The sequence below is a fragment of the Papaver somniferum genome, chromosome 11 (assembly GCF_003573695.1).
Source record: "Papaver somniferum cultivar HN1 chromosome 11, ASM357369v1, whole genome shotgun sequence".
Lineage (NCBI taxonomy): Eukaryota > Viridiplantae > Streptophyta > Magnoliopsida > Ranunculales > Papaveraceae > Papaver > Papaver somniferum.
The window spans coordinates 106,084,026-106,095,982 of record NC_039368.1 but is presented as its reverse complement, the minus strand read 5'-3'; positions in this window follow the sequence as shown (position 1 = coordinate 106,095,982).

Here is an 11,957-nt window from a genome sequence, read left to right as displayed (position 1 = left end):
AATTTGATCTAAACCACCACCCAAACTTTGTTCCTTATGCCAAATCACATCTTTCTGCCAATTTTCAGCGATTGAATCGCACTCTAACCCATTCATTTTGACAATCAAAATTCTGCCAGTTGAAAACTTCGTTTCCCGCCAAAAACAAAAATTCAAATTGTTGAATAAGGTGCCCCTTAACCAGAGTGCTGGGGTGCGAATATCAATTGGGGTGGAAATAGTAATTTTTCTGGGTTCCTCCGGGACATTTCTGGGACGCTTCCGGTGCATTTCTGGGGTGCCTACGGTACATTTCTCCGGGGTATAAAACACTGCTTTTTGAGCCCATTTCGCCGCAAGGGCTTATTTCTCTAAAATTTCCTACAAGAACACAAAATAACACAATAAGTACTTAATCGAGTCTAACAATACAGAACACTAAGAACAAAATAGACACATAAATGCGTCTATCACTAACCAAGTTTATATATTGTTTATATGAATAAGATTCAAAGCTTTCATCTGACGGGGAATATTTTTTTTCTTGGTTCCAAAGATATCTTAGCTTAAACCTAAAGCAACCTAGGCTTTGAAGTCTATATAAAGGGAACTCTTGGCAACTGTGATTTTTGAATCATGACACTAATTTTTGGTGTGTTCTAGTTGTATCTAGATTCGTCCTTTCCAGAAACCCTTTTAGGGTTTAATGACTATCAAAGACTTCATTGGGATTCGTAAAGCCAAGTCAAGTTATCTTTTATCTTGATAACTTGTGTATCTTGATCTTGTTCGGTTGTTAATTTATCACTTGAACAAGATAGATAAAAATCACAAAGTTTTATTCGTCTTAAACTTTGTGATTCCACAAGTTTTATACTTGTGAGGTGAATAATAATCTAGGCTGCACTTAAGGTTGCATAAGTCTGTATTTTGAGGATAGCTAGACTTTATCAAGTTGCTATTGATTTGCATCACCTGGATCTTATGTTTGATATGATCATCCGTTTTGGTTGTAAATCAGGAAATCAATTATATATGCTTAATAAGTGGGAGGCAGATTTAGTTTGAAGTCTTCAATTGAGTTGAAGCAACTCTTAGTTGGTGTGACGTCATCTAAGGGAATCAATTGCGCGAAGTTCTGCTGGGATTCAAGAGGCGTAAGGAGCACGACTATACCTGAATCATTGAGAGACTGGGTTCGCGCTCAACTATGTTCCAGACCGAAGTTAATTGGTAGTAGGATAGTATCTGTAGCGGCTTAATACAATTTGGTGTTCAATATGGACTAGGTCCCAGGTTTTTTTTTGCATTTTCGGTTTACTCGTTAACAAAATTTCTGGTTCTGTGTGATTTCTTTTTCCGCATCACATTTTTTATCTTTATAAATTAAATATCATAGGTTGTGCGTTGATCAACCACAGTAGATACATCCGACCTAGTTTGCTGGATACGACTTGATTGATCATTGGATATTGGTCTTTGGTACTGTCCAAGAACTCTCTTTGTAATTAGGTTCACGGATTCAATTCCGTAAACATTCTAATCACAAGAGAGATAGAGATATAATTCTAGACACTTTCCTTGATTGAGTTTTTACTCTGGGAGTTGTGTTGAGTTTGTCCATAGAGATTTCCTATGAAAAATTTGGTGGTGTATTTTGGTACCCCTAGTGTTTTCAGTTTTAATGGCTGAAATTTGGTCTGGAAATGTTAATAAACAAACGAAGCTCTGTCGGATTTTTATGCCGTCGAGTTAACTCAGTAAATCCGATATCCGATTCAACATAGTAACTCAGCCAGTAAGACTGAGTAAGATAGCTGAATCAAGGTAACTCACTCCTCCCCTTGACCCCCTTGACCATTAAAGTTAACGCCCGACCGTCAGTTTGACTCCAATGAACAGAGTATTTTCTGGTGACTATTCAAGCCGCGGAAACTGGAATTCCAGCGACCTAAAATCACATAACTTTGTATGTGTATTTCTCACGAGCTTGAAGACCTAGACTTGGAATTGGATGAAGAATTTGAGGAATTGATTTTGAATTTGCAAAGAGAAGATGTAAGAATTTGAGAAAGACTTGGACTTGAAAAGAAGACTTATTATAGGAAAGGGATCCTAATCCTAAGAAGATTGCAGGAAAATTGAAGTCTATAAATAGAGAAGTTTTATACAACCTTTCTCTACACATGTACACATACAACACTTTGGTTTTTGTTTTCTTTCACATCTTTTAATTATTTGTGTGAACTCTAAACCATGAGTAGCTATTTTTCTTATTGATTGAGGATGAATTCCTCTTAACGTGATTTGAGTTTTGTTTTAATTGTACCTTGAAGTTTTTCATATGATTATCACTTGTTTTCGCTTATATTAATGTTTATACTTGATTGATAGGTCGTATAGGTGCTCAACTAAATTGATCTAAAGCTAGTAAAATTTAGGGGATAAGTAATCGTTTCTTGACTATTTACACTAGTATAAACACGAGACCTTGCGGAGGGATTCCGTGGAGCAATTGTATGTGAAGACAACGTTAGCAAGTAGACCTTGATCTAAGAGTATAACCACTAATATTAACCTAATAAATTCATGAATCTTATGCGTTTGACTAAATTACATCTTGAGTGATCACTACTAGGTGGTTTAGATAAGTAGAATCCGGTAGTCGAGAACTTCCGAATCCGGTGACACAAGACATTTAGGGGTTGCGCTGATCTAGATGCTATACCTACGGCTGGTGATAATCGGTGACTAATAAAAAGTGAAAAAAACATAACTTGAATCATTGTTTTGCAACAAAGAACGATTCCTTGATGTACCTTCTTTTATTTATTTCAACTTACAGTTTTGATTACTTTATTTATTTTCTTTTGCAAACTTAAAACAAGAAAACTCCTCTTTTTAAGACAATCTTACAACTAAAACCTCTTGCTCCTCGTAGGAACGAACTTGACTACACTATATTACTTGTTAATCAAGTGAAAAAAATTCACTAATTTGTTGTGGTTACGACACACATCAGCCACCCAATTCTTATTATTTGTATCTTTATTGAATTTGTGGAAGCCATCATATTGATTCTCTACTGTTGGAGACCGATGATGATTTTTTGATATTGAACATAAATCCTTGCAAATGTCTTTTGAAATAGCAGTATCACAATTAATTTCTAATTTTTCTATTGAAGTTTCTATGGAAATTTACTATATTTATGATTTCGTCTTTATGAGAGATCTCAGAGTGATTAGACAGTGATACTGGTTGTAAGCAACTAACTGTTGAAACCAAATTATTATTAGCATTTGCCGATGGCGTCGATGAGATATCTGGATTTTATTTTCGAACTCGATGAAGCATTTAACAACTCTTAGAAAATAGGATTTTGACTCAGTTGAGAAAACAAACTCAGTCAACAGCCACACCCATAGTTGTTTCCATCCCCTGAACAAATCTATCCACAAGAAGTTACCCAACGTACCAGCTTCATTTGGATCACGGGAATGCCTAGATAAAGCTTTCTTACACGAGCCTATACCCGACGGGCTTCTAATCTAAACACCTTCTCTCTCACTATAAAGATACGCATTAACTGAGTCATTCGAGTCATGGGCGGGATGATCGGATCAGTTCTTACCCCCTGATCCATATATCGACTTAAACTCGAGTATGAAATATGAGCTGATGAACTGGCCGACTTGGTAGCTGGCTCTGATTTAAAAAGGGGATTTTGAACCCAAACCGATTTGGCGCCAATCATACACCGAGCCAAGTTATTTGAAATTTGAAATGTGGGGACAGATGAAAAATTGACGGTAAGACTTTTTCGGATGATAAATCCTAGAGAAGTTTTCGAAATTGCCAGCTCATTACAGAAGTCCTTTGTGAAAATACGAGGGTACCCAAATACACCATAATGTTTAATTTATCCACATATAAGTCTTCTTACCGAAAGTGATTGTCAATGGACAAAGTCGGGACAATACGACAAATAGGTATTCACATTTTGTGTGATCATATATGGATACGATATCAAGACAATACAAAAATCAAAGTGTGATTACTTGATAATAGGTTCGGACTTAACCAAACACTATAGGATCACTGTCAAGTAAAGCGGAGTTAACGTTTGTGTAATTTACTTTAAATTATAATAACAACAATTATAATTGCGGAAAATAAAAGTAAATGACACAGCAAGATTTTGTTAACGAGGAAACCGCAAATGCAGAAAAACCACGGAACCTTGTCCATAATTGAATACTCTCAGGATTAAGCCGCTATACGAAATCAAACCAACTTCGTATAGTTCAGACCATGCAACTAAACCTATAGTTCACCTAGTTCCGTTTGTATTCCCACGCCTCCGACCTGTAATAAATCACGTACTTGGAATAATTCTTTTGGTTCGTATTCCAAACAGTAACTAATCAATCGAATAAATCTGATTCTAGTTGGATCCCAGCCGATCAAGCTTGTGATACACAAATATATGAGAAACCAATAAGAAATCTTCTTCGTCTTCAAATCTTCTTTAATATCCAGTTAAAGCTGCACAACACCTATGATCAATCACGCGCGGAACGGAGTCTGTTAACAATGGATTATCACAAGATGTCTTTAGATCTACAAACAGTTCTAAAGATCCCGTCAATACTTCGATCTAGTTTGAGTGAATCTTAGGTGCAATAAAAATTCAACAACCATTAGTCAATCAAATCAATCGAAAACTAATAAACTGCAATTATCTAGTTTCCCACCAACGGTACTTGTAGAGCTTCTTGATCCCATGGAAGTCATTACACGAGCGGTCGTAAGAGATTTCGCCTAATTAGGGTACTTTCCTCTCCGGATAGACGTCTCCACCAGAAACAACAAAACTATGAAGTTTTCCTGGCTCTTAGGATAGTTTGCTAAAAATGCAAACTTAGGTATTTATAGACCAAGGATGTTTGGACACCAAGGAATTTCCAAAACCGAAAGTATTCTCAAGATATGCAATAAATGCCCACTTGGTTTTCATAATTCCAAGAAATTCTTTGTCTAATATTTTCCGAAATCTCTCAATTGAAAATCTCTAATTAGTAAATGCACATTACTAATTTTTATTCTCTAAAGGTATGCATTTAATTGCTGGTAATTAAAGCATATAAAACTAACAACCTTAATTAAAAGATTCTTAATTTATTTCGGACAGGGATTTCCTTGAGTAATTAAGGAATATCTTTGAATAATAAAAGATAAGAGTTACTTTTCGTGTTCAAAGTATGTTGGCATCTTTACTTTGTAAATCCTCTTTCATATTTACAATATTGGAATCGATTATACCACACTTCCAAAAAAGTTTAGAATTGGTTTATCTGTATTCCAAGACTGAAAAAGCGGGGGTCTAACAACCACACTCAATACTTCGTTTACGCAATCTGTATGGACTAACTCCGGTAAACTTTCAAGATAATCAGCTAGACAATCAGATTCAATCAAGGAAAATACATCCAAGAGTTATATCTTTGTTTTCAATGTAATCAGCAAATCAAACAGATATAAATCCGTGAGCCTTATTATTATGAGAAACAACATGAACGGTACCAAAGACCAATGTTCAAGTGTAAATCAATTTATATCAACAACCAAAGGTTGGATTATATAATTGATTGAATTACGCACAACCTGTGATATTTCAATTATAAAGAAAATATAATGCGGAAAAGAAATAAGACAGACACCAGAAATTTTGTTAACGAGAAAACCGCAAAAGCAGAAAAGCCCCGGGACCTAGACCAGATTTGAACACCACACTGTATTAAGCCGCTACAGACTCTAACCTACTACAAGTTAACTTCAGACTGGAATGTAGTTGAGCCCTAACCAATCTCACACTGATTAAGGTACAGTCGCGTTCCTTATACCTCTGAATCCCAGCAGGACTTACGTACTTGATTCCCTTAGCTGATCACACCCACAACTAAGAGTTTCTACGACCCAAATCCGGAGACTTGATAAACAAGTCTGTCTCACATAGAAAAGTATGTTGAATAGATAAATCTGCCTCCCACAGATATACCTACGAGTTTTTGTTACGTCTTTTGATAAATCAAGGTGGACAAGAACCAATTGATACACCAGACTTATATTCCCGAAGAACAGCCTAGTAATATCAATCAACTCACAATGATCTTAACCGTATGGAAGCGAAACAAGATATTGTATAATCAAAAACGATGAGACGAAGATGTTTGTGACTACTTTTTATCTTTCCTATCGGAGATTGAATCTTGAGCAAATCTTATAGAAGATAGTACTCAACACGATAGAACAAAATAAGATCAGAACACGCAACTACAGAGAAAATAGTGGGGTCTGGCTTCAGAATCCAAATGAAGTCTTTAAGTCGTTAACCTATAATGGTTTTAGAAAAACCTAGGTTAAAGGAGAATCGACTCTAGTCACAACTAGTATCACACAAGAGGTGTGCGGATTAGGTTTCCCAGTTTGTAGACTTATCCCTTATATAGTCTTCAAATCAGGGTTTGTAATCAATGTTACCTTGGTAACAAAGCATTCAATATTTACTGTTAGATGGAAACCTGATTAGATTCAAGTTAATATCTTTCAACCGTCAGATCGAACTTAGCTTGTTACACACAAATGAAAAGTGACTTCATTTAGATATGGGTAACCGTACCTAAACGTGTACACTAGGTTGGTTCAACAATAGTTAACCGGAGTTATCCATATGAACACTTTCATATCAACCTTGTTCATATGAATCACAACTAGTTCAAATGACTCCACAGCTAGTTCAAATGACTCAAATGAAACTAGTTCTAGAGTTATTCAATTGTTTATATTCTCATAGAAGTATACAAGATACAATTGAAGCAAAATCGATTTTGATTCACTCGAATCAATTCATGAACATTATATCCATGGTTTTCAAAAGATTGAATTCCTTATTATATAAATGTATTTGTTCATGAATAACCGATTTTAGAATTTAACCCACTCAAGTATGCAAAAGGGTACGCGGACCTAAGTAGCCGGACTTGGTCTGGGTTTGCCAGTATGCAGACGGGTATGCATAATGTTGTACACAACCAAACTCAGTTGAATTCCCGGACTTGGACTATTAAGCCGGTATGCATACTAAGTTCCCGGACTTCAACTATCAAACCAGTATGCATACGGGATGAATATAGTTCCCGGACTTGGAATAACTTGCAATAATTAGCATACAAGTACACATACTGTGCTATATCCAATAATTGGTTAATTGTTCTAAACTCCATTTTAATCATTGAAACATTCTTGGAAGACGGGAATAGCTGCCTTACACAAACTATTAGCTTCAAAGCAATTTTCAAGTGATCAATAGATCAATATGAAACATTCCGAGTCTACATCAAATGATTGTCTCATTTAAATCATGTAAGATGTTACCAAGCGATTTTCACATGATCATATTTTGACTTTCGTCAAGAGTAAAGATGAACTTGGTTAAAGCGAAAGCTTACCAACACATATTTCGAAAAATATGTAAGCGAGTTAAACTCAACTCAAAATATCAAATGTGTATAAATTAAAGTCTATATAGCTATACGACTTTTGTATCAACAGGAGATAGAATAAAAATAAACTTCTGAGTGATAGATGATTTCAAGTCTCCACATACCTTTTGTTGATGAAGTTCCACAAGCTCCCCTTAGTAGTTCTTCGTCTTCAATCGATGAACGCCGTGAAGTCTAAATCTAAACTACACATTCTATCATAATCCGAGACATAGCTATAAGTATACTAGAAATCAAGACTTATAGTTTTAGCAACTAAACTTGACAAACAAGCTTGAGATAGAAACGCTTGCGAGTTCGATGAAGTGCTCTAACAAAGACAACTATGTGATTGATCAAATATAAAATCACATTCATGGGTTCAATCGGTTCTACCAATCACTAGGATCGGTTATACCTTGATATGGAACATTTGTGATCGGTCACACAAGTTACCAGGACCGATTACATCAGTTACCAGGATCAGTTACATCAGTTACTAGGACCGGTTACCATATACTCATGGTATTGCTTGTGATCGGTCACACCCGTCACTAGGATCGGTTACTCCAATTACCAGGATCGGTTACACCAATTACAAGAATCGATTACAGAACTCTTTTGTGATCGGTCACCCCAATTACTAGGATCGGTCACACCAATTACAAATATCGATCATACCATCTCAGGTGATTTCTTAGGATCGGTTACACTAATTAATCAAAACTAATCATACCAAATCATAAGTCAGGCATTGGGATCAGTTATACCAAGATACATAACAAGTTATGATCGGTTCTACCATCTCACACATATTGGTAATTTCCCTTTCGATTAATAAAAAAAGTTCATGAATGTACTTCCTTTTAAACAAATATAAAACATTGTTTCCTAGCATGAAATCACCTTTACCCATTCACATAATCACAATAAAATTCATAAGATTATGTCGATGTCATATCTATGAAGTTCAAATGATAATCATTATACTTAGTAGTCTAATTCCTTAATACTATGATCATATGATCATGTCTCACTACTAGAGTAAAATATTCATTCACAGCTTCGCAATTATGTTTTCAATATAACACGACTTGAAAGATACGTTAGGAATGAAACAGTTCAAGTCAATATTACTAACCTCGAGAGGAAGGATGATGTCGTCGTTGTAGGTCGTTACTTCTTCACGTTCTTCAGGTCTTCGAGTAATACTTGTATGTCTCAATATTCCTAAAGTTTATAGTCTAACCTATACGAAGTTGTCTCTAGTACATAATCAAGCGACTCTTATATGAGTTTTGATTCACTAAAAGATGACAACCAAACTTGACATACCAACGCTTGGTGGGTTCAACCGATCTATGCTCTAACACTTTGCGTTATCCATGCCATGATATTCTGATGGTACAACTACCCCGACCTTAGTTTAGGTTTGAAAGTAAAATGATTTTGATGAAATGCAATTTCTTGATCATCATGAAATAATAAAAGAGATTGTAATGTTGTCTCCTGATCCTTTACTTGGTGATAAGACAGATTCCTAGCATGACGATCAAAATTCATTTTTCTTAAAGGATTTAATTTTGTAATCCATTCAATTAAGATCCAGTAGCTAGAGAACTTAAATACTGCAAGAATTCTTTCAAGTTAACACGTTACTTGATTTTGCAATAGTTCAATCTGAAATGGCTCAAAGAATCCATATGAATATCCTTAAAAGAGCTGCACCGGAACTGGACTAGAACCAGAGAACCGGACTAGAAACAATAAACCCGGACCGGTTCAGGAAATGGAAATAGGATTTAGAACCTGTTGTATATAGGGTACATGTACCAGTTCTAGTGCATTCCCATACCAATACCAAACTGAAATACATGTTTGATCTTATCCCTTGATTTATATGCATCCTAGCCATTGATGCGAGTTTTTATACTCCCTCGATCTCTTATCTCATAATCACTCTCATTTTTCCTTCATCTTCTCTTGGGTTCTTTTGTTTATTAAAGATACCATCAAAACCAAATCACCACCACCCCTCCACTCTATCACAGCCACCACCACCTTTTTATTTTTATTTTTCTTCTTGTTCTTCTTCTTCTTCTTCTCTAGTTATTTCAAAAACTGATTGCATGTTACATTTAGGGTTTTTTCGACTCACAGAATATTAAATCTGATAGTCCACTATTGATGGTGTAAAACATATGAAATTTGGGGCTCTTGTGGTTGATACTTCAGGTTCAAGAGATTGAGGGGGTATTGATGTTGTTAGAGCATTGCTCGGTCGAACTCGCATGCGTTGTTATCTCAAGCATGTTTGTCAATGTTAGTGATCAAAACTATAAGTCTTGATTTCTAGTCTACTATATCTAAGGTCTCGGACTAGGATATAAAGTGTAGTTGAGCTCAAGAATCCTATGACAATCATCATACAAGACGAAGGACTACTCAAGGAACTAGTAGATCTTCATCGACTAAAAGGTATGTGGAGACTTGAACTTATCTATCACTCAAAAGTCTATTTATCTCCTATCTTGATAGAAAAGTCGTTTTGATATATAGACTTAGATTATACACATTTGGTATTTCTAGCCGAGTTTACCTCGCCTATCTATTTCTCGAAATATGTGTTTGTAAAGCTTTTGCTTTAGCCAAGTTCATCTTTACCTAGTGACGAAAGTCATGTTATGTTTCAATCACTTTGAAAATTTCTCTAACGAGAAATGGTTTATGAATAACAACTATATAACGTCCTCTGAGAAGTTTCAATGATTGAAATGAAAGTTTAGACTATATAACTATTTGGAGGATATAAGCATTGTTGTGGAAACACATATATGTATAAGTCCTTATTGCTTGAACCGAAGTTTGCGAACTTTGTTGATCAAGTGAACCGGAGAAGTGCGTGAGCTCAGTCCGCGAACTGGCGAAGTTCTCAAACCCGAGAATTTCTGCTGGAGTTTGTGAACTCCATCCGGGAACTTAAGTCCGCGAACTTGAGTAGGTTATGTCTAAAAACGATGTATAGTGAACTTATCTTTATAAACTAAGGAATGCAATTGCAAACCGTGGCTATAGAGTTCATGAATCGATTCATGTGAATCAAGTCGTTTTTGCTTCAATTGTGTCTTGTGTAATACATAAGATTTCCTTGCAATTGAACAACTCTCTAAGTAGTTCATTTGAGTCATTTGAACTAGTTATGGTGAAGAAGAATATGGTTGATATGAAAGTGATCATATGGCTAACCATTTGGTTAACTATTGTTGAACCCACTAATGTACAAGTTTGGGTACGGTTACACAAGCCCAGGAACGTGCATTTCATTTGTGTATAACAAGTTATGTTTTCGATCTAACAATTGATAAATATTAGCTTGAATCTAAATCAGGTTTTCATCTAACGATGAATATTGAATTCTTTGTTACTAAGCTAACATTGATTGCAAACCCTGATTTGAAAGACTATATAAGGGAGAACTCTAGCAACTGGGAAACCTAATCCCCACACAGTCTGTGTGATACTAGTGTGCTAAGCTAGAGTCGATTCTCCTTTAACCTTCGGTTTCTTCTTCTAAACCAGGTTAACGACTTAAATACTTCATTGGATTGTGAAGCCAGAGCGATACTACTTTTCTTGTAGTTGTGTGATCTGATCTTGTTGTTTCTATCGCACGAGTACAATTGTAATAATTGGCTTGAGATTTCTATCTCCGATAGGCAAGATAATAAGTAATCACAAACATCTTCGTCTCATCGTTTGTGATTCCAAAATATCTTTTTTCGCTGGTCGATTAAGACTATTATGAGGTGATTGATAATACTAGGATGTTCTTCGGGAATATAAGTCCGGATTATCAATTGGTTCCTGTTCAGCTTGATTTATCAAAAGACGAAATAAAACTCATAGTTATATTCGTGGGAGACGAATTTATCTATTATTGTAGACTTTTTTGTGTGATACAAATTTGTTTATTAAAGTCTTCGACTTTGGGTCGTAACAACTCTTAGTTGTGGGTGAGATCAGCTAAGGGAATCAAGTACGTAGTATCCAGCTGGGATCAGAGATGTAGGAGCATAATTGTACCTTGGATCAGTGTGACATTGGTTGGGGTTCAACTACAGTTCAGACTGAAGTTAGTTTGGAGTAGGCTAGTGTCTGTAGCGGCTTAATACAGTGTGTGTTCAATCTGGACTAGGTCCCAGGGTTTTTCTGCATTTGCGGTTTCCTCGTTAACAAAATTCTGGTGTCTGTGTTATTTCTTTTCCGCATTATATTTTGTTATATAATTGAAATATCACAGGTTGTGCGTTGTTCAATCTATTAGAATATCCGAACTTTTGGTTGTTGATTTAAATTGATTGACACTTGGATATTGGTCTTTGGTACCATCCAAGTTATGTCTCTTTGATAAAGACTCGCAGATTTCTGTTTACT